Raw genomic sequence first — 24,527 nt, 5'->3', positions numbered from 1 at the left:
TAAACTCCTCCCTTCCTGCAGCAAGTGGGGAAACGCCCACCACAGAGGGGGGTTAGAATGTAAAGGAAGGTTCCACTCTAGGTACCTGTAGCGCTGCCGTTTATGCTGCCACCTGCTTGTGAACCAGGCACATTACATGATAACATAACAAAACGTTACAAAATAGGAAATGCACATTATAGCGGAGGACCTGCAATAACTGCATGTGATGACATGAGGTTAACCATAGAAGAAAGAAGCAGGGTGCAGAAGTGGTAATGCACCTCTGGGGCGTTACACATGCAACAATGTCACATGGCAGGGGTAATGGAGCAGTAGTAAAAGTCTCACTGATGTCATAGTGCAGGGATGATAAGCACTATAAAAAGTCATAAGAACATATGGGAAAATTCCCTAAAAATTTTTTTGGTTTGTCTGATTCAGTTCAGTCTGAATTGAGAGAGCCCCAATTGCCCTGAAATGTTGTGTGTAACCCTCTGAGGTCTCCTAAGACAGTATCAAACCCTTTAATGCCAAGACAACACTGCTAATGACAGTGACAGCAACATACTGTATACAGCTATGGGTAAATGGATGGATAATGTTGGTACCAGACTGGAGTTTGTATGCTTTTTTTTCACAAACTATCCCTTTTTGGGGGAAGATGTCTGCCAGTGTTTCTACTGTGGGGTTTCTCTCTGGAAGATAGGGTAAGCGGGAGCAGTACAGAGGCAAAATACAAGTTCTTAACTCAAAACATCACTGTTTATTCTCACTTGAGGCAATTGCACAAAACAGCATGTTACTTTGCAGTCTTGGTGTTAATTCACACACAATGGAAAGTTCATATAACACAAGTCACCTTGCTGACAGTTCTGCCTCCAGTAGTCCACAGCAGGCTTTAGGGGACCTGTTTTCCCAGCGTGCGGCTGTCAGCCCTCTAGCACGGCACAAAGCCTCAGATCCCAAAAACAGAGACATCTGTGCTGAGCCCAGCTGCCTATTTAAGAACAGCCAGGTGCTGCCAAAACCCGGACCGGCCCTTAAACTCCGGTCCGGTATATGACCTCACCTGGCTGGAAACCAGCCCAGCCGCACATGCTGGGAGAAAAATACCTGCCTTGCCAGACACAACCCCTCACTGTGTCACATAGACCCCCTTTGTTCAACCCTGAGGGGGTGGACACATGCCAGACAATGCACCCGGGACAGGGCATCCGCGTTTCCATGCAACCGGCCTGCTCTGTGTTCTACCAAGAACTTGAAGGTCTGCAGAGACAAAAACTATCTGGTGACCCGGGCATTCCTGTCTTCGGCCTGGCTCATCCACTTGAGAGGGGCAGAAGATGTGCAGCTGTGTAGGGGTATTATAAACAGCAACAAGGGTAGTAACAGCAGCGGCAGTACAGTACGGAACATGATGGACAAGGCAGGAGATGTGCAGCTGTGTAGGGGTATTATAAACAGCAACAAGGGCAGTAACAGCAGCGGCAGTACAGTATGGAACATGATGGACAAAGTAGGAGATGTGCAGTTGTGTAGGGGTAATAGAAGCAGCAGCAAGGGTAGTCATAGCGGCCGACTACCTGAACAAACTGCATGACCAGTTTATTCCCTGATTTTTTGTGTCTGGTTGTGTCTGGTTGTGTCTGATTTTTTTCTTCCCTGATGGCACGGGCATATTCAAAGATGTCAATGCCAGGATTTATCGGGCTCAACTTGTGAAAGAGTGGTTCAGGGAGCATGAGACATCATTGTCACACATGGATTGGCCACCACAGAGTCCAGACCTTAACCCCACTGAGAATCTTTGGGATGTGCTGGAGAAGGCTTTGTGCAGCAGTCAGACTCTATCATCATCAATGCAAGATCTCGGTGAAAAATGAATGCAACACTGGATGGAAATAAATCTTAAGACATTGCAGAAGCTTATCGAAACAATGCCACAGCGAATGCGTGCCTTAATCAAAGCTAAAGGCGGTCCAACGAAATATTAGTGTGTGACCTTTTTTTGGGGGGGACAGGCAGTGTATAACAGGCGTTCCCTATTGATAGTGTGCTATGTGCAGAGGGAATATTGTGGGAGACAGGGGACCTTACAGAATATACTGGCAATTATAATTGTGTCTTTCAGGGGTTGTGTCCCTTCAGCAAGTGGCATTTATCATGTAGAGGAAATTAATACAAGCCATACATATTAGCCATATTGCTTCCTTTGCTGGCTAGATTCATTTTTCCATCACATTATACACTTCTTGTTTCCATGGTTACAACCACCCTGTAATCCAGCAGCAGTGGCCGTGGGAGCACACAAAGGCAGGCGCTTTTTCCTACAGTGTGCTCCCACGGCCACCGCCGCAGGATTACAGGGTGGTTGTAACCATGGAAACAAGCAGTGTGTTATGTGATGAAAATATTAATCCAGCCAGCAAAGGAGGCAATATGGACAATTTCAAAACATTAGTAAGTGCCTTGTATTAACTGTCACTACATGATAAATGCCACTTGCTGAAGGGTCACTACCCCTTTAAGACACAATAGAAGCCAAGCTTCTATTGGCTAAGGAATTTTTTGGGAATATCTCAGTAATGGTACGTCTTAGACAGCTGAGATCTGGTCTAAAACCTTCCCGGACATCTGATGTACCTGTGTGCCAAATATAGTGATTGTAAATGCGACGGTGAGGATTCCTTTAGCGGACATACATACACTCAGCTTTATATATTAGATATATATAAATATAATATGGGGGACATTTATCAAGACCAGCGTTTTAAGCAACTGTCTTGATTCCCTCTGTGCTGCCAGAGGATGCACCAAATTGATGTTGAGGCACAGGCCTCTCTTAAATTTTTTGCCTCCTTTGGCAGTCTGTGCAACATACTAAAAGGGGCTGTCTCACTTCAGTAAGGCCTCATGCACACAAACGTATTTTCATTCCGTGTCGGTTCCGTTTTTTTTGGTGGACCGTATACAGAACCATTCATTTCAATGGGTCCGTAAAAAAACGGAAGGTAATTTGTGTGCATTCCATTTCCGTATGTCCATATTTCCGTTCCACAAAAAAATAGAACATGTCCTATTATTGTTCACATTACGGACAAGGATAGGACTGTTCAATTAGGGGCCAGCTGTTCCGTTCCACAAAATATGGAATGCACACGGACGTATTTTTTAGGATCCGTTTTTTTGCGGACCGCAAAATACATACGGTCATGTGCATGAGGGGTTGAAGGGGTTGTCTCACTTCAGTAAGTGACATTTATCATGTAGAGAAAGTTAATACAAGCCACTTACTAATGTATTGTTATTATCCATATTGCCTCCTTTGCTGGCTGGATTCATTTTTCTATCCCATTATACAGTGGTCTTTTCCATGGTTACGACCACCGTGCAATCCATCAGTGGTGGCCGTGCTTGCACACTATAGGAAAAAGCACCAGTCTATGTGCGCTCTCATGGTCCCGGCCACCAGAGAGGATGACACTTTCTCCTATATTGTGCAAGCACGACCACCACTGATGGATTACAGGGAGGTCATAACCATGGAAACGAGCAGTGTATAATGTGATGGGAAAATGAATCCAGCCAGCAAAGAAAGCAATATGGACAATAACAATACATTAGTAAGTGCCCTGTATTAACTTTCTCTACATGATAAATGCCACTTACTGAAGTGAGACAACACCTTTAACCCCTTCAAGACACTTCCAGTTTTCACATTCCTGCCCAGGCCATTTTTTGCAAATCTAAGATCTGCCACTTTAGGTGGTAATAACTTTGTAACGCTTTTACTTATCCAAACTATTCTGAGAATATTTTCTTGTGACACATTGTACTTCATGTTAGTGGTGAATTTGAGTCGATATATTTCACCTTTATTTATTAAAAAATCCCAAATTTACCACAAATTTGGGAAAATTCACAATTTTCTAAATTACAACTTCTCTGCCTTTAAAACAGAAAGTGATACCTCATAAAATATTTATTACTTAACATTCCCCATATGTCTACTTTATGTTGGCATCATTTCGTAAGACCTCATGCACACGACCGTTCAGTTTTTTGTGGTCCGCAAACCGCGGAGCCGCAAAAAACAGAAGCCGCCCGTGTTCCTTCCGCAATTTGCGGAACAGAACGGGCGGCCCATTGTAGAAATGCCTATTCTTGTCTGCAAAACTGACAAGAATAGGACATGCTTTATTTTTTTTGCGGGGCCACGGAACGGAGCAACGGATGCGGACAGCACACGGAGCTCGGATGCGGACCCGAACAACGGTCGTGTGCATGAGGCCTAAATGTCATTTCATTTTTTTAGGACATTAGAAAGCTTTGAATTTTAGAAGCAATTTCCAAAACCATGTTTTTAAGGACCAGTTCAGTTATGAAGTCACTTTGTGGGGCTTACATAGTACAAACCGCCCATAAATTACCCCATTTTAGAAACTTTTAAAAACTTGTTTCACAAAATTTGTTAACCCTTTAGGTGTTCCACAAGAATGAAGGGAAATGGAGATGAAATTTCAAAATTTCACTTTTTTGGCAGATTTTCAATTTTAATACATTTTTTTTCTGTAACACAACAAGAGTTAATAGTGAAACAAAACTCAATGTTTATTACCCCGATTCTGCAGTTTACAGAAACACCCCCCATATGTGGCATTTGGTTCTGCTGGGGCAATATATTGTGCTGCACTGTGGCATCTGGTTCTGCTGGGGCAGTATACTGTGCTGCACTGTGGTATCTGGTTCTGCTGGGGCAGTATATTGTGCTGCACTGTGGTATCTGGTTCTGCTGGGGCAGTATACTGTGCTGCTCTGTGGTATCTGGTTCTGCTGGGGCAGTATATTGTGCTGCACTGTGGTATTTGGTTCTGCTGGGGCAGTATATTGTGCTGCTCTGTGGTATCTGGTTCTGCTAGGGCAGTATATTGTGCTGCATTTTGGAATGTGGTTCTGCTGGGCAGTATATTGTGCTGCACTATGGTATCTGGTTCTGCTAGGGCAGTATATTGTGCTGCACGGTGGTATCTGGTTCTGCTGGGGCAGTATACTGTGCTGTACTGTGGTATCTGGTTCTGCTGGGGCGGTATATTGTGCTGCACTGTGGCATCTGGTTCTGCTGGGGCAGTATACTGTGCTGTACTGTGGTATCTGGTTCTGCTGGGGCGGTATATTGTGCTGCACTGTGGCATCTGGTTCTGCTGGGGCAGTATATTGTGCTGCACTGTGGTATTTGCTTCTGCTGGGGCAGTATATTGTGCTGCACTGTGGTATCTGGTTCTGCTGGGGCAGTATATTGTGCTGCACTGTGGTATCTGGTTCTGCTGGGGCAGTATACTGTGATGCACTGTGGTATCTGGTTCTGCTGGGGCAGTATATTGTGCTGCACGGTGGTATCTGGTTCTGCTGGGGCAGTATACTGTGCTGTACTGTGGCATCTGGGTCTGCTGGGGCAGTATACTGTGCTGTACTGTGGTATCTGGTTCTGCTGGGGCAGTATATTGTGCTGCACTGTGGTATCTGGTTCTGCTGGGGCAGTATATTGTGCTGCACTGTGGTATCTGGTTCTGCTGGGGCAGTATATTGTGCTGCACTGTGGCATCTGGTTCTGCTGGGGCAGTATATTGTGCTGCACTGTGGCATCTGGTTCTGCTGGGGCAGTATACTGTGCTGCACTGTGGCATCTGGTTCTGCTGGGGCAGTATATTGTGCTGCTCTGTGGTATCTGGTTCTGCTAGGGCAGTATATTGTGCTGCATTTTGGTATGTGGTTCTGCTGGGCAGTATATTGTGCTGCACTATGGTATCTGGTTCTGCTAGGGCAGTATATTGTGCTGCACGGTGGTATCTGGTTCTGCTGGGGCAGTATACTGTGCTGCACTGTGGTATCTGGTTCTGCTGGGGCAGTATATTGTGCTGCACTGTGGCATCTGGGTCTGCTGGGGCAGTATACTGTGCTGCTCTGTGGTATCTGGTTCTGCTGGGGCAGTATATTGTGCTGCACTGTGGTATTTGGTTCTGCTGGGGCAGTATACTGTGATGCACTGTGGCATCTGGGTCTGCTGGGGCAGTATACTGTGCTGTACTGTGGTATCTGGTTCTGCTGGGGCAGTATATTGTGCTGCACTGTGGTATCTGGTTCTGCTAGGGCAGTATATTGTGCTGCATTTTGGTATGTGGTTCTGCTGGGCAGTATATTGTGCTGCACTATGGTATCTGGTTCTGCTAGGGCAGTATATTGTGCTGCACGGTGGTATCTGGTTCTGCTGGGGCAGTATACTGTGCTGTACTGTGGTATCTGGTTCTGCTGGGGCAGTATACTGTGCTGTACTGTGGTATTTGCTTCTGCTGGGGCAGTATATTGTGCTGTACTGTGGTATCTGGTTCTGCTGGGGCAATATATTGTGCTGCACTGTGGGATCTTGTGATGCTAGGGAAGTATATTGTGCTGCACGGTGGTATCTGGTTCTGCTGGGGCAGTATACTGTGTTTTTTTACAGGGCCACTTTAAGTTCCCAGTCCACCCCTGATATGCAGATTGTTTGTGCAGAAAATCCACTGCAAAATACAGTCTTGGCTAAGGCTACTTTCACACTTGCGTTTTTCTTTTCCGGCGCTGAGTTCCGTCCTAGGGGCTCAAATCCGGAAAAGAACTGATCAGTTTTATCCTAATGCATTCTGAATGGAGAGCAATCGGATCAGGATGCATCAGGAAGTCTTCAGTTCAGTCTTTTTGACTGATCAGGCTTTTCAGAAAACCGTAGCATGTTGTATTTTTACCTCCGGCCAAAAATCCAGAACACTTTGACTGAACGCCGGATCGGGCCTTTTTCCCATTGACTTGCATTAACGCCGTGTGTTCCGTCAAACTGAATCCGGCTTTTGCATGTTAAACCTGAAAAATGTCAAAGTCCATAAATGGCGGATCCGTTTTTTCCAATGCATTTTTTCATTGTGATAGTTTTCACACGTTTTTCCGGATCCGGTGGGCAGTTCCGGTGTCGGAATTGAACGCCGGATTTAAACAACACTAGTGTGAAAATAGCCTAAATAAATGACATTTTTAAAATGTCAAGTATACGTTGTGGAAACGGACTTGCGGATTTTCAGTGCAGATCTCTGACCACAGGGACCCCCCCACCCCAGGAGTCCCATTCCCCCTATCTGATGGAGCGGCAGGTCGGGCACGCTCCCGGATGCTCCATACTGGATGTGACCTCTAACACTGTACTTTGCCATCTCCGGCGGCCCCATAAAGAAGGAATGGAGGAAGCAGAGGATAGTACTCGGCGATTTCTGCCGATCGCACTCAATCAATGGAGAGGTAGGGATTGTGCCCAACCTGCCACTCCATCAAATCGGGCTGAACAAGACCTACATTCTCAGGATTGTTGGGGGCCCAGTATTCGGACCCTCAGCAATATGCCGAGGGGATAACTTCTGAACTTGGCACAACCCTTTTAAATATACATGGATGCTAAAGTTTTTTTTTTTACATTTTCTAGATGTTTAGTGAATATAGTTCTATTATTTTACTGTGATAAAAAAAAATCCTTGTGCATTTATAGCAGTATTTAAATGTATAGTATAGGTATGAAGGTCAGCGATGACAGTATGTCCTTCCCCTATTGTATCCGCTCCCCAAACCTATACATGTATCATACACCACCATGAGCATGCTGTGAACAGAGGCTTAGCCTTTCAGTCCTGCTTCCCCATAGTGCTGGAGGTTGGCGCAGTGCACAGACTATGGAGGGCTCACTGATGCCACGCTCAGCCCCGGCAGGGGGTTATGAGGAGAAGGTAGTAGCCGCCGCAGCGCAGCTCTCCCTCAGGTGCAGCCTCCGTGCTCGTCCGCCCCGGCGCGCCCCCCGCTCAGGTGCCTGCCCAGTACGTGCGCTGACTGCGCGTCCCCCTCAGGTGCAGGAGGAGGGGGCGGGGCTGCGGGAGGCTGGCGGCCAATCGGAGCAGGTAGCGCGGTCACGTGCTCGGCGCTGGGCTCGCGCCCTGCTTGGTGTGTGAAGAGGATAAGGAGGAGGAGGCGGCGGAGCATCACCGGGAGACCGGTAACTAATGCTGCGGCTCGTGGGGGGGTTGAATAAGACGGGGGGAGGCCGGGACGAAGCCGCTGCTGTAGAGACGTGTGCGGTGTGCATAGAGGCTAATGTCTGCAGAGAGTTGTCCTGAGTGCGGCACCGGCGGTCCGGGCACCGTGTGAGGGGAGCAGCCGTGTGCCCTGTCAGTGTGCCCTCTGCGCCATCTGCATCTCATCCATAATACATGTGCGGCAGTAGTGGGGAGCGCTGCGCATGTGGGATGGGAAGTTACTCGGGAGCCTTTGTGCTGCTATGTGATCCTGCACCGGAGCACTTAATGCAGCACGACCTGCTCCCATCATCCCCCTGCAGCCCAGCTGTGGTCCTCCACACACGGGATGCTGCATCCGCCCGGGCACCAGTCCTGCTCTGTGCCTCCTACTGTCGGCTTCAGAAATCAGCACCATGGATCAAATCAATGTGGACCTCAGAGCTGGCGATCAAATTCTGCCTCATTGATGTGTCTGTGGGTCCTTGATCAGAAAGAAGTACAGCCATCAGTCCAAATTGGATTAACTTAGAGGGGGGAGGGCTTCTGATTGTGAGAACTGTGGCATGTAGCTCAGGGTGACCTGATGGCAGTCAGTGAATAGAAGCCTGGTGGGTGTCCTGTATCTATCAGTCCTGCACATGGTCCCTGCGGTTTGTGTACGGCTAGCGTTGTCATGGTTGCTGCCGATATACGCCGGCGTGAAGAGTTTAGGAGGGCAGGTTGTGCGCTGCGCTGACACTGCTGTACCGCGGTGTAGTGTGCGCTCAGTGGTCCAGACTTGTTTGCCTGTACTCCTTCTTCTTTCGAGCACCTCTTCATGAATAGGGATTTGTTCTGGCTCCTGCACATGCGCTATGCGCCCCCCCCCCCCCCAGCAGGTCTGCCAGATGGTGTCCCTCTGACTCCAGTCAGTTCTTCACGTTGCTGCTGCGGGACGGATTGTGCTGAGAGAAGCTGCTCGGATGACTGGAGGATGAGGCTCAGGTACCTGCTGTGCGCGCGCTGGTTATCGCCGCCTCTGCCGCTGTATGTTTATGGGCTGTTGTCATGTGTTACGTATTTTTATTCCCTTTCCACCTGCCTGGTTACACGGCCGGACTAACCTGTTCCTTAGCATTGCGATCTGCTCGGTGTGTTAAAGGTGCCTGTGAGCTCATTCATCGGCGGCGTGCAGCTACATACGGGGTGTATACGCGCCGTGGGAGAGGTAAGGGGTACGCACTCCTCCGGGCACTTGTGGAACTTTGGGACGAGCTGCTCCTGCTGACCACTCTTCTGATGTTTAATGTGATCTTCGCTGGCTTTGTCTTTGCACTATTTGTCTAGTTGTTTTTCTAGTTGTTGTTTTTTGATAGTTTTACCTTTTCTCGGTGTACAGTTGGGCATTTAGGAGGGTAGCGCAGGCGTCGTATCTTCCATTATCCAATGTTTCTTCTCCAGTCTGTTAAGACAATATAAATGGCAGATGATATTCCCTAAAGGTAATGTAAAAAAAGAAAAACGTGGAGGGTGATAATTGAGCAAAACACAGCCTGGCACAGCGAGGTGTCGGTGTTCTCGCCCTGGCACCAGCACACTATACACAGTGAATACTGGAGGTGGTAGAGTTTGTATCGTCTGTGTGGCTGCTTTCACGTATACGTTTTTTTGCAGCTTTCCTTCTGGACTTTTGTTGTTTTTGCGGTGACGGCGCCATTTCTAGATCTTAGCTGTAGGTCTGTGTGGAATATGAAGTCCAGGATACAAGCAGTTGTTTTTGCTGTTTAGGTGCCTTTTTTTGTCTTTCTGTCGTCTTCAGTAACGTGCTGGAGCTCTTGGGATGTTGTTTTTTAGTCTTTTTGACATCACTTTCTCTGTGGGGGACGCTATAAAGGCCCAAGATGCACTAAAATTGTTACAAATCTGGCAAAAAAATCTGTTTCAAATTAAGGTAACCATTAAATGGTATCGAGTCGGAGAGACGTGTCCATCCAGACTTATCATCCAGCCTCAGCGCCCGTGGTAAATCTTCTGTAGGTCTGTCCACGTGTCCGTTTTTTTTTTTCCCCCTCCGCATGTCAACCTTTAATCAATGGACACCGCTCATCTGAAAAATTTATTTCCAGAGCATCTTCTACCAGTGATCAGTGAAAAACGGACCAAACGCGGATGCCCTCTGTGTTGTCAATGGTTTTTTACAGACCCATAGACTTCAATGGGCTTTTTTGGCCCGCGTCACTCGCCAAAGTAGTGCATGTGCTGAGTGGGTACGTGCGCTGTCCGTGAAAAACTATCTTGTTCACTTTTCCGTGTCCTTTTGACTTCTGTGGAAAATCTGTCCGTATTTCATCTGTGAAGAATCCTTGTTTGGTTCATTTTCTTCTGCCATCCAGCCTGAGCCCCTGTGATCAGCTCCAGGTCTGTCCGTGTTCGGTCTGTGTCCGTTTTTTTTTTGCCTGTTATGCGTCATCCATATTTCACGGAGGCTGCTCAGCTGGAAATTAATTTCCAGAGCATCTCCTACCGGCGGTCCGCCGAAACCACTGCCATATTGCAGATGCCACCCGTGTTGTTTCGGTGGTTTTTCGCGGACCTTTAGACTTCAGTGGACGTACTTGTAGTTGTGCGTGTCTCCAGTCTGTAAAAAAAAAAAGATAAACAAATTATGATTTCTGAGCAAACACATTAAAAAGGATACGTCCGCAATTCACTGACGTGTGAACGAGGCTTTAGGATTAGTAAATCTGGGCCACTGTGTGCAAAGGGCCAACGAATGCAGGTGGCCCAAAAACATCAGTGGTTATTTCTGGCTTTTTTTATATATTTTTTTTTTCGGAGTAAACCCCAGTGCCGACCTCGTGTGCAGGGGCCCAAACACATGCTTGTGGTTTTGCCTGCTTCACCTATTGATGTCAGCGTTGGGGCCCATGTACACGACTGTTGGATGTTTTGCGGATGCGCAAAATACAGATACCTGCTGTGTGCATTTTGCAGAACGAAACCTCTAATAGAACAGTCCTATCCATGTCCGTAATGCGGAACGGCCATGCAGACATACGGACACAAAATGCACACAAAGCCCCATTGAAGTGGATGGTTCGGCATACACGCCGCAAAATCATAAATAAAGCCATGTACAACCCCCCCGCTGCTCTTAGGGCGCACGCTACATCTGGGGTCCCAGTGCAGACAAGTGTAAGGAGCCGCTCCCTTAAGCCGTATAATGGGGGCATTGTGTGCTCATGTAGCCCAGAAATTCTGTAATCATATGGGAAAGTCACAGGGAGACTGCAGGCAGGGGCAGTAGAAGGGAATTATACCTTTTTAGGAGCTTTGAAAATTTGGAGCTATTCATCATAATCCAATTACAGCTGAACGTATGTGAGGGAGGTTGACCCGCAGGAATACTGCGCAGCTCCAGCCTTCATCATGAGCCGCCCCTGTGTCATAGTGGGAAGGCATGACACTTAAGATGACAACAGAAGCCATGTGCTATTATATTGGCAGGTCTTTAACCTGTACATTGCTGCTGTAACCTACAGTTACTGGTTTATGGCGGCACGGTGCCTCCATGTGCTGCTGCTGCCGGTGGCGGCACGGTGCCTCCATGTGCTGCTGCTGCCGGTGGCGGCACGGTGCCTCCATGTGCTGCTGGTGGCGGCACGGTGCCTCCATGTGCTGCTGCTGCCGGTGGCGGCACGGTGCCTCCATGTGCTGCTGCTGCCGGTGGCGGCACGGTGCCTCCATGTGCTTCCGGTACATCCTGATAATGTATATTTTGCTTGCCCCAAGCAGCTATGGCTGACTGACAACATTTACTGTAAGTGATCTGCAATCCGCTGCATCGTCCTGCTGTGTGCATGGATTTTCCTCATGCAGCAGGAGGGTTGTTTACCAGCACTTTCTTTTACTGGGTCGCTTCTGAGTAATTATAGTTTTGGATGTTACGTTAGTTTATATTAATTGCTTATTTAGTTGTGGTTTACCACATTCATAGCTGTTTAGTAACACTATGCATCATGTAGTGTGTTGTATGTACACGCTGTGTCCTGTGTGGTGGTGTATGATGTCATCCTGTGTCCTGTGTGGTGGTGTATGATGTCGTCCTGTGTGGTGGTGTATGATGTCATCCTGTGTACACGCTGTGTCCTGTGTGGTGGTGTATGATGTCATCCTGTGTGGTGGTGTATGATGTCATCCTGTGTACACGCTGTGTCTTACCGCACTTTCACATCTGTGCCACTTGATTCGGCAGAGGAACAGACTACCGGATTACACAGTATCCGGCATTGCCTTACTGCCGCACCCCATTGACTATAATGGGATCTGGTGGGAGCGGCAGTATCCTGCTGTGCCGGATCCGGTGAAATCTGGTAGTCTGTTTCTCTGCCGGAGCAGGTGGCGCACGTGTGAAAGTGCCTTATGTGGTGTAGTGTGTGGTAAAGGTCCTCCTGCGCCTTCAGTTTAACCCCTTCAGGTGAGGTTTTGCTCATTCTTAGACTACGTACCTGTGGTCAGGGCAGAAACTGGTGATGTCTGGAATTGCATCTGACAGCCCCTGAACCTTATTGTCAGTTTATACTCTGTTGTCTTTCTTGAAGTTGCTTTAAAAGCAGCAGCCCCCCCCCCTAATATGAGGCTGTAGTCGTTATTGCCCCCCTTAGCTAACGGAGCGATCTGCCGGGCTGTCATCTCCTCGCTCCCACAGCTAGAGGATCGTTCACATTGTAACGTGATCATTGCTGAATATATTAAGTTATTGCTTAAAGGTAACTGATACTATAAGCCACAGGAGGCAGTTGTGCAGAGTCAGATGTCAGCGGCTCCTTTAAGCCGGGAAACTGCATCTGATGACAGAAGTTACTGGAAAGTAAGGCTCCGTTTACATGGTCAGGTTTATTTATGCTGTTTTTAAAGCCAAATTCAAAAGCGGATTCAAAAAAAGACTAAAGTCTTGTATAATGTCAGTGACCAGGTGTTCTACCTCTATGCAGTAATCTCCAGACCGCATTGTATAGATCACGTGTGCGGTGCTCTCTGGGGTCCAGGATACATACCCAGGCCTGTCCTCATTGAAAGGGACATCTCCGTAATTTTTTTTTTTGCGCATGTTAACAATCTATATGTGAATAATCAATGTCATTAAATATACAGTATATATATCATTTATTAAATTCTTTTTGTAAACGGGTGTATGGTTTTCTGGATATCATCATTTGTTCCTGTCATGGCTGTTTAACTTCCTTTAGTCATGCTTATCATTTTCAGCCAGAGAATCCCCCCCCCCCCCCGTGGTGGAAGTGGATTTCTGTGGGCATCTTTATCTAGGTCTAGGGAGAGATCATTAGAGCTGTCATATTGTTATCCCAGTCCTACTCCTACTATTATGATGAGGATTATCTTGCAGATAACTTCCCCCTCATTGCAGTTGTAAACAGACATTGTTACCTGTCTTAACAAATTTCTTATGGTCTTATTGTACGTTGTTTGTTATATATATTGTTTCAATTTCTTGCCTTTTTCATGATCTGTGCTAGCTGTCAGTGAATAGTAACATTCGTCTTGTCTACTTTCATGTCCCCCTAAGTACTCAGTACTTCTTGACTTTCGAGAATTAGCCATCCTCTGAGATAAATGGCCTGGCCTCCGGGATGCCATCAGGAAAAGAGAGGGGCAGTGAAACCTCTCCCCCCTTCAGATCAGGGGTAGGTAACCTCCGGCACTCCAGCTGTCGTGAAACTACAGCTCCCAGCATGCATACTTGCTCTGCTCTTCTCCGAACTCCCATAGAAGTGGATGGAGCATTGCTGACCCCTGTCCAAGAGGATAAACTTTCAATGTCTCTGTATGCCCTACTGATGTCTTGGGCTCACAGAGGATTGCCTAGACTTGATGCAGGTGACTCGTGATGTAAACAAGCGTGCTCTCATTCACTGACAGCAAGCAGTCTTAAAAATGGTGGCGGTTTTTCTAGGGATGAGTGAAAACCCGAGTTCGGTAAAAAGTTTTAACTTCAGAAATTCATTTCTATTGTTTATTACCCAAAGTCTCGCGAGACTTCGCGCAGTAATAACTTCGGCTCATCGGAGCCAATACATTCTAATACTGCACGGACGCTCGCTCCGTACAGTATTCTAACAAAGTTTTATGCGAATCCCTGGTTATATTCCTAAAACAGATAGATAGCGAGCAGCCGCACACGCGTGGCCACCCGTCGTTCAACTTTGAAAATAGCCAAGCGAAATTTCAGCTATTTCTGTCAGTCCCATAGCTGTGAATGGAGTGGTGGCAGCGCTTGCGCAGTGCACAAAAGGATTTATCACTACAGGACTTCTAAACACAGCCAAGCATGCTTGCTTTGCTTTGACAGGAATATACCAGTTGACGGTAGTGTTTTCATTTTTCTCATGAAGTATACATCGTGAAAGTTGAGACCTTAATTCGGCCTCGATGGTGGTATTGTGCAGCGTAACACTGGTCATCTCTGGTAGAAATCATACCGTGTGCGAAAAGAAATCCTCCAGCGTCCGAACGTCTTAGAGACACTTGTGTGATAGACCCCTGATATCAGCGGCTGTAAGATTGTGCATCTCTAATGTCTTGATCTTGGTAGGTAGGAGTTTCTCTCCGTGAATTCCACATCCGTATGTCCGTTCTGGAAGAGGTAGAACATGGCCTATTCTTGGCCATCGAAGTCAATGGGTACGCAAAAATTACAGATGCAACACGGATGTCATCCATATATTGCAGATCCGCATTTTGTGGACCACAACATACATACGGTCGTGTGATTGTGGGTCATTTGGTGAATCCGGTGGTTTTCTGCTGTTGACGCTGATGGAATTCATGTCGGTGCCCCTGTGATCATGTGATAGAAGTGGAGTAATGCTTAAAATCCTGCCGAATACAAAAAAAAAAGGAAAGGTGGTCTAGGTGCCCGTCATAGCACCCACCGCGCAGCTAGCGATCAGTCCACAAAAGTTATCTTAAAGGTTTTCTAAATCTGTGTCTTACTGATGATCTATCCCGTGGATAAGTCTCTGATCGGTGGGGCCGACACCCGGGTTTATGTATGGTTTATCAGTGTGGTAACTTGTAGTAATTAGTCCTCTTATGGACATGCATATGGCAGGGTAGTTTATGCGGATTGTCATGTGGTTTTCGCTGCATTCCTAGAACAAATCTGCACCAAAATCCACGTTTTACTTGTGGATCTTGTCTCGTATTCGCCCCATATCTCGCCCTTTACTTTGCAAATGGTGAAGTCTGCCTTGAAAATCCACGCAAACAGTTGACATCCTGCTGATTTCAGAATCCGCACCGCAGGTTGATTTCCGCCCTGTGTACAGGAGGTTTTGAAGATCTTCTCTGCGTAGCGGGCGCGGTGTTGTGCTGCTGATTTTCTGGATGTAATAAGGCACCCCATATACATAGCCTTAGAAGGCTTTTCTGGGAATAGTTACTTTTCATCTAATAACCGCAGCACGCCTCCTGAAAATTCATACTTCTCACCGGTCCTCCGCTGGGTCCATGTTCGGTGTTTTAGTTTTCCGGTATTGAGTTCTGTCATAGGGTCTCAATACCGGAAAAAAAACGCTTCAATTTTGTCCCCATTCATTGTCAACAGGGACAAAACTGAACTGAACGCTTCAAAATGCATTCCGTTTAGTTGCGTTCCCAGACCGGAGAGCAAACCGCAACATGTTGTATTTTGCTTTCCATCCTGGGATGCGAAGCAAGAAGGATCTGACATGACCCCCAATGCAAGTCAATGGGGACAGATCAGTTTTCTCTGACACAATAGAAAACTGATCCGGCCCCCATTGACTTTTAATGGAGTTCATGACTGATCAGTCTTGGCAATGTTAAAGATAATAATACAACCGGATCCGTTCATAACGGATGCAGATTGTTGTATTATCAGTAACGGAAGAGTTTTTGTTGAACCCTTCCAGATCCAGTAAAAACGCTAGTGTGAAAGTAGCCTAAGCCTGGCCTCAGCAGTAATGTGCCGCCTGTAGCCATGTCACTGCTGAAGCCAATCATTGGCTGCAGCAGAGCATGATACCAGATTTAGAATTTTCTGTTTCAGGACATTAGATAAAAAGTAATTATTCCCGGACACCCCCTGTAAAGCAGTATAAAGGGTACACTTGTCAGGGAGACGTCTTATTATATACCTAATGGCCAAGTAAAATGAAGGAAATAAAAAGGTCTTCTCCGCTGCCCGCTTCTTGGCCTTCATTGACGTGTTATTTCCAGTGCGTGTTAGTAAGGGTTAACAAGTTATTAGCTGACTGCACAGAACAGAGCCGCCATTTTATAGCGGGCCCCCTGGGTGCCGTTTCAATTTACTAGGTTTTCTGCAGGCCGACCCTGAACATTAACAATAAGTAATCTGCTGCCTTGTCCTGTTCTGGCCTGCGTGTGATGGCAGCGACGGATTTCATTTGTATCTGCGGCATACGCCGTCCTTTCTCAGGTTGCACAGGGATTTTTTATGTGGCACTCGCTGTCCATCCGAGGCTAGAAGTGGAGCATATGGGGCAGATTATCTAACCTGCTAATGGGACTGTGCTGCCACGTTCTGGTACACGACTGCAGCCAGGCATATTCTAAGATCTGACGCTACCTGGAAGCCATTAACATGGAGGATAGCTGCTGTTGACAGATCGTATTAGTACTTTTAAAGGGCTGTTTACCCGCTGTGGTATTACACAGGGATGACAAATGAAATCATTACCAAGGATCTGATTGACATTTCCATCATTCTGATATTTTCCAGCTGGGCAGAAGGAGGTTCTGCCCAACCCGGCGAGTAGCATTATTAAGGACTAGCGGTGGAGCGCACAGCAGCAATGGTCAAATATTTTATTTTTTATTTTTAAACTGAATCTGTCAGCAGTTTTGTACCTATGACACTGGCTGACCTGTTACATGTGCACTTGGCAGCTGGAGGCATCTGTGTTGGTCCTATGTTCATATGTGCCCGCATTGCTGAGAAAAATGATATTTTAATGTATGCAAATAAGCCTCTAGGAGCAACGGGGGCGTTGCCATTACACCTAGAGGCCCCACCTTCTCTGCAACTGCTGTGCTCTCTCCACTATGATTGACAAGGCCAGGTAGTGAAAATGTCAAAATGCTGTAGCACCTTCCTTCTGGTGGTTAGCAGAGATATCAGGTTGGGTAATGGCCCCACCAATCAAACAATAAAGGGGCGTCCAGGCCCGTAGGGCTGGGCGATATGGCCTAAAATCTATATTGCAATATAATTTGAAGCATTAACGGTATATCGCAATATATTATTTTCTTCTGTGTGTATCCAAATTACATGGCCATCATCATCCATGTCCCCCAGCCAGCGCCATCAGCCCCATGCCATTGCCACCATCATCATGTCCCCCAGCCAGCACCATCAGACCCGTGCCATAGCCATCCACCTCCCGGTAGATTCAGGCCCCTGCTAGTATACTTACCTTTCCTGCAGGGTGCGCGTCTGGCTGATGGAGTCCGCAGGAGACGGACCGCGTCTTCTTCCCAGCATTCACTGGGAGGGACTTGGACGTCACACACAGCATCAGCCAGGGCACTGACTGTGTGCGCGCAAGGCCCTGGCCAGTGCAGAGTCGGGAGGTCACGGAGCGGTGAGTGAGAAGCTTTTTCAATTCAGTACCGCTCCGTGGTCATCTATCACGATATGGCGATATATCTAAAATCTATATTGTTGCCCGAATTTATGACGATAATATTGTATATAGTTTATATCTCCCACCCCTAGTCCAGGGTTGCAAAAACATAGCTACTTTTTCTCAAAAACAGCGCCACTCCTGTCCACTGATGTGTGTGATCTTACAGCTCAGCCCAGCTGCAGTACCTGACTCCACCCTTCCATAGGTGTGGCACTGTTGCTGGAAGAACACAGCCATAGTTTTTGACATTTACTTAAAAGTAATTTTCCGAGTGTTTAATATTTATGGCCTATCCTCAGAATGGGTCATCAGTATCTGATCGGTGAGGGTCCGGCGATCATCTGTTTGAGCCTGCGGGCCTCTTCCTAGGCCAGGTATGTCACATTCAGCATTAGCATGGCCTAGGAATGGGCACGGGCAGCAATACCAAGCACAGCCACTATAAAGTGTGCGGCGCTGTTGTTGGTGACCTGTGAAGAGTCCACCGGCCTCCTCAAACAGCCGACCGATGTCAGACCCCAGATGTTGAAGACTGAGTATTAAGCACTTGGAGAACTCTAAAGACCCAATCAACGGCCAGGACATCTGTATTTACTCTCTAAAGGGTAATGTGGGACTCGCACACTGTGATCGCCTCTTGACTTGTATCAGAGGGTAAGTACTAGGTAGATTTAACGTTGGGTACCTATAGGAGCTGTAATGGGGACTGTTTTCACTTGTCATATTTCTAAGCCCACGGGAGAAGAACGATCATAACCAATCTGATGCACCTAATGTGGCTGGAGATTTGAGGATTTTTCTGCATTTCTCTGTTAGGATCTGATCTTGTATTTGCCAGTAAGCTAGCCCGGCCTCGCCATATGGTTTTGCCTCGTCCAGCTCGTCACCGGGCATGTGATTGGTCTGTTCTGCCCAATGTTCAGCAGGTGGGGAAATAACCTCTTCCTCTAGATTACCACTCATATATATTTTTTTTTTTAATGTTAAATATTACTATATTTTACTGTGCTCTCCCCATTTCTTGTTTTATATTTTACGGTATATATTTCTCGCAGTAGACTATCCTAGAAAGCCCAACCGGCTTCATACAAATGTTGCCCTTATTCATATCTAGACCCATGAACCCAGATTTTATATGCTGCCTGAATATAAAGATGTGCTTTAAAAAAATGAATATTGCAAGATGAGACTGAAAGTATTAAAGACCTTAATCCCGTTATCCCATGATTAATGTAAAAAAATAAAATCTGACATCATATGGTACATGACAACCTCTTAACAAAGCCAGACCCAGCCCTGTACCTCACATGGATCCAGACATCTCCCCATTCATTGCTCTGCTAGATTTATATCAAGCTGACAGTTTAAAGGGACACTGACAGGCCGAATAAACATAGCTGTATATATGTATGCACAGGTCTTCTATTCAATAGAATCTATTGTGTAATAAAAACATATAAGTCTAACCCCTGTCAACCTTATGAAGACTGTAAAATGGTGTTTTATAACCTGATAGAATTGCTCGTCTTTCTGCCCAGGTTTCAGCTTTACTTCTTCCCAGGCAGCCGCCCCCCAACCGCCGTTCTGAAGCGCCGCCCAGCTCATCAATATTCACTTTGTTGGGCGGCTTCTACGCTGCTGAGAAAAGTGCCCGGCGCAGAACACAGAGGCTGAAGCGGCCTCAAAGAAGCAGAGGGGACGCAGGCGCGATGTGAGGGTGCTGGGCGCATGCGCTGAAGCTCAAATGGAGTCCGATGCCCATAGCTTTGTATTGAGCATGCGCCGGATCTCGGAACGTCGGGGACAGCAGAAGCCGCCCAGCGAAGTGAATATTGATGAGCTGGGCGGCGCTTCAAAACGGCGGTTGGGGGGCGGCTGCCTGGGCAGAAGTAAAGCTGAAACGCTGCCTCTTGGGCAGAAAGACGAGCAATTCTATCAGGTTATAAAACATCATTTTACAGTATTCATAAGTTGGACAGGGGTTAGACTTATATGTTTTTATTACACAACAGAAGACCAGTGCATACATATATACAGCTAATTATGCTTATTCGGCCTGTCAGTGTCCCTTTAAGAGGACGTTTCCTTTCTGCTGCATTTCTCTCCCAGCTCAGGAGACAGTTGAAGGATGAAACTGAGCATGTGCGGCCACCTCAGTGAGCAGGACAAAGAAGTAAGGAATAAAACTAACAGGAGGTGGCGCTATACAGCAATTTTATTGAATAACTGAGTGGCTATGCTAAATGTATTATTACATGCAATTACAAAAGTACTCAGATCCAGGTGCTGGTTTGAAAACTAGAATATTTTCATGGGACAACCCCTTTAAAAGGAATGTATCGCCTATATTTTTTTGAATGAAAGCAAGATAGTGTCACATTTCTTGTCTAATTGGGTTTTATTTTCTGATAGAATAAAAAAAAAATCTATAATTTTCTGAACATTCTTATGGGGGGGACCCGGGGGAGGGGGCCATCCTGCCTATTTAGAGGTACGCTTTACAGCAGCCACATAGACTCAGTAGAGAGGAGATGACTCCTCTGTGGGAGAGTTTTCTAGACATGCTTTGTGACCTGTACAGAGGTGATTGTGCAGGGAGGGGGAGTAGATAAGCTGTGATATCACCTATTGTGGATGGTGGGTCCTGTGTGATCTTTACATGCATGATACGTTTCATTTTATTCCTCTCTGGGATGATAATGATATGACTGCTGAGAAGTGTCGGACTAGTGTTAGGCTCAGTGGTCCTGGCAGGAGTTAGGTGTGTTTTTTTTTTTTTTTTGGGGGTTAATATGGTGACCTGGAAAATTAAATATATGTAGTCTCTATATCCCGAGGATTTGGTTTTGTGGGCAGCGCTGTTGTCTACATTCAATCTGTAAATGGATATAGATGAAGAGCAGGAAATTCCTTGTGTCAAATAATCTTAAAGGGGGGTTTCAGTCATTTAATATTAATAGAATTTCCTCTCTCGATGGTATGAATGATGAGTGTACATGAAATGACTGCGGCGCTCAGTCGCCCCCTGACCTATGACATATTTTTATTCAATCTATACTGTATTTTCCCCCCCTGTGTGTGCCTGTCTCCTAGATATCCTGCTCTATCAGAAGTCCTTGTTCTGCCGACTGCAGTGTATGTGACCTTCTTTGCCCTTGAAGAAATTAGATTAATCTGTATAACCATATTGCTGGAACGCAGAATTAAATTGGCTTGTGCTGATGTGATTAATTGGTTGTTGCGATATAAATTACTGGAACTATTTAGGCGCAAGCTAGAAAGCAGATGAGCCCGTCCACCGCTTCGTTTTATCAGCTGACGTGCCGTTGTAATCCTCTTGTACTGTTACTTAGTCAGTCGTCAGATTTCCTTTGCTGTTTTTTATATATTTTTTTTTCCCTATCGCCATCCCTTCGCTTTTTCCTGCTTTGCCTTATCAATATTTTGTGGGGTTTTCTGCTGTTGTATATCACAGCGCTGTGGAGAAATCCACTTCAGAACGAAGCTCTTGGTTAATTATACGGGAACTGCTTGTGATGTTTTCCTTATATAGCTTAATTGCCAAAACTGCTGAATTTTAGGAATCGAACAGGTGAACGGGAGCTGAGCCGCTGTACGCCAGCATGGCCACTACACAGGCTCCCGCAGGTAACGGCTGAACGGTGGGGGCGCTGAGTGTCAGGCCCCCACCTATCTGATATTGGTGACTTATTCTGAGGATAGGCCATCAAAATCTTTAGTCCAAGATATTTTTTATTTATTTAGCAAACTGTAGATTAATAAATTTTCCATTTACCTTCGCAGCCCTTTCCAGTCCAGCGCTGCCACTCCATCCTCACTCCCATGCTAGAGCAGTACGTCCCATACAACCACTGGCCTCAAGGGTGTATGGTGCAAGACCCTGTCACAACAGTCACCCTGCAACTGTCACAGCTTCTAACAGATATGGCTGGGGACAGTTAAAGGATGGGAACTGAGCACGTGCGACCACCTCAGTCAGATTGGACAGACTTAGTACCAGGGTTAAAACCATAGCCCTGGCAAGTTACCTCAGGCTTAGAGCCATATTGTTGGCACCTGTATCATCCTTGTATAACAGGTGCTTGACACTCAGTCCATCACTGTACAGCTGGGGCTGCACCAGCACATACAGGTGGAACTCGAAAAATTAGAATATTGTGCAAAAGTTCATTTATTTCAGTAATGCAACTTAAAAGGTGAAACTAATGAGATAGACTCATTACATGCAAAGCGAGATATTTCAAGCCTTTGTTATAATTTGGATGATTATGGCTTTCAGCTTGGGCTGCTTTCACACTGGCATTTTGGCTTTCAGTTTGTGACATCCGTTCAGGGCTCTCACAAGCGGTCCAAAACGCATCAGTTTGCCTCCGATCAGCCTTCATTCCACTCTGGAGGCAGACACCAAAACACTTCCTTCAGCGTTTTGCTGCCCCTTGACGAAACGGAGCCAAATGGATCCGTCCTGGCCCACAATGTTAGGCTACATTCACACGTCAGTATTTTTCTATATCCCGTTTTTTGCGGATCCGTTGTTTCTGAAAATGTTGCCGTATGTCATCCGTTTTTTGCGGATCCGCAAAAAACGGAAACGTATAAATTTCAATAAGCAAATAAAGTTGTTTGGATTTCTTTGAAAAAAAAATTGAAAAAAAAAAAGTTTCGGTTTGCAGGATTTAATTTCCAGGAACGGAATCCGCATAAAACGGATGACATACGTAATGACATACGAATGTCTTCCGTTTTTTGCGGATCCATTGACTTTGTATTGTACCATGATTTTTGCGGAAAAGAATAGGACATGTTTTATATTTTTTCGGACATGCGGAACGGAAACGAACAGCACACATTGTGCTGTCTGATTTATTTTTTTTTTTTTCAGGACCCATTGAAAATGAATGGGTCCAGATCTGTTCCGCAAAAAACGGAACAGATCAGGAAAGAAAAAACGGACGTGTGAATGGACCCTAAGTCAATGGGGACAGATCCGTTTTCTCTGACACAACAGAAAACTGATCCATCCCCCATTGACTTTCAATGGTGTTCAAGAACTTCAAGACGGATCCGTCATCACTATAGAAGACCTAATACAACTGGATCCGTTCATGACAGCTGCATGCGGTTATATTATGCTAACGGAAGCATTTTTGCAAATCCATGACTGATCCGCAAAAAAACGCTAGTGTAAAAGTAGCCTTATGAAAACACCAAAATCGCAATCTCAGAAAATTAGAATTTTTTGAAAAGGTTCAATATTCTAGGCTCAAAGTGTCACACTCTAGTCGGCTAATTAATCCATGTCCCCTGAGCAAAGGGGACCTGAGCCCTTTAAATTGTCTGTCTGGTTCAGTAGGAATCACAATTAGAGATGAGCGAATTTTCTAATTCGTTCACACTTCATTTGTTGGTAAGAAGTGAATTCTGTTACCCTGGGTTCACACCTGAGCGTTTCTCAAACGTGCGTTTTACGCGCGTTTTTGTCGCGCGTTCTTATGCGCGTTTTTTGTAATAGTAAACGCGCGTTTGACGCGCGTTTGTGTCATTGACTGCAGTGTCCTATGGCCACAAACGCGCGTCAAAACGCCCCAAAGAAGCTCAAGTACTTGTTTGAGTGTCGGGCGTTTTACAGCGCGTTCGTACGCGCTGTAAAACGCCCAGGTGTGAACCATTCCCATAGGGAAGCATTGGATTTCATGTCTTGAGCGTTTTACAGCGCGTTTGAACGCGCTGTAAAACGCTCAGGTGTGAACCCAGGGTTATGGATTTCGTTACCACGGACCGTAACGCAATTCTATGACTGAATGCATAACGGAATGCCTTTAGAGGCATTCCGTCATTCATTCCGTCATAATAGAAGTCTATGGACCTGCATAACAGATCCGTCCCATTTCCGTTATGCAGGAGAGGATGGCGATGGTTACTTCATTTTCCAGCCGGACTTGGCACCTGCCCACACTGCCAAAAGTACCACAACCTGGTTCCATGACCATGGGATTACAGTGTTTGATTGGCCAGCAGACTCGCCTGACCTGAACCCCACAGAGAATCTATGGGTCAGATGAGACATGAGACCGAACAATGCAGACTTGCTGAGGGCTAAAGCATCCTGGTCTTCCATAGCATCCATGCCACACCGTACTGAGGGGCCCAAACCAAGCACTGAGCACATATGCATGATTATACTTTTCAGAGGTCCTACATTTTTCTATTTGACATCCTTCTTTTTATTTTATTTTTTTTATAATTTATTTCATGTAATATTCAAATTTTCTGAGATTGTGACTTTGGGTTCTCAAACTGTAAGCCATAATCATCCAAATTATAACCAATAAAGGCTTGAAATATCTTGATTTGCATGTAATGAGTCTCTCATGTGTTAGTTTCACCTTTTAAGTTGCATTACTGAAATAAATGAACTTTGCACAATATCCAAATTTTTCCCGTTTCACCTGTTATTGCTGCCTAGCTTTTTTTCCGAATTTAACTTTTCAGTTTTTAATCTTTTTCCATTTGTTCTTTCAGTTCATTTGTAAAACTAAAGTTAAGAGTTAAAGGGGTTATCCAGCCACCTAAAAAACCTCATACAGTGCAGTAATAACGGTAAAAGAGGTAATACTCACCTTACCGAAGCCCTGTCGCTCCTGTTTTCACAATCCACCACTAGTCTCTGTTCTTCCGGCTCCAGAGAGAACAAGTTGACTGCGTGGAAGAAATTTTATTTTGTACTTGATATCAATGGGGAATAGTTATCAAGTGGTAACTTAGA

The 24,527-nt window shown here is 46.0% G+C and overlaps 1 protein-coding gene across 4 annotated transcripts in view; it reads left to right on the top strand.

The window, feature by feature from the left end:
- The first annotated feature begins 7,953 nt into the window (after nucleotides 1–7,953).
- LOC122919905 (spermatid perinuclear RNA binding protein) overlaps nucleotides 7,954–24,527 on the top strand; it is a 125,991-nt gene continuing 109,417 nt past the window's right edge. For 2 of the 4 annotated variants that reach the window (XM_044269092.1, XM_044269090.1), the window contains exon 1: nucleotides 8,692–9,053. The gene's annotated coding sequence lies outside the window, so the exon portion shown is untranslated. Of the gene's footprint in view, nucleotides 8,048–8,688; nucleotides 9,054–24,527 lie in introns of those variants that run through there. The other 2 variants (XM_044269091.1, XM_044269093.1) reach the window with 2 other exon arrangements.

This window comes from Bufo gargarizans, chromosome 9 (genome assembly GCF_014858855.1).
Source record: "Bufo gargarizans isolate SCDJY-AF-19 chromosome 9, ASM1485885v1, whole genome shotgun sequence".
NCBI classification, from domain to species: domain Eukaryota; kingdom Metazoa; phylum Chordata; class Amphibia; order Anura; family Bufonidae; genus Bufo; species Bufo gargarizans.
The sequence above is the reverse complement of the archived record's forward strand: the minus strand, read 5'-3'. Positions and strand labels throughout refer to the sequence as shown.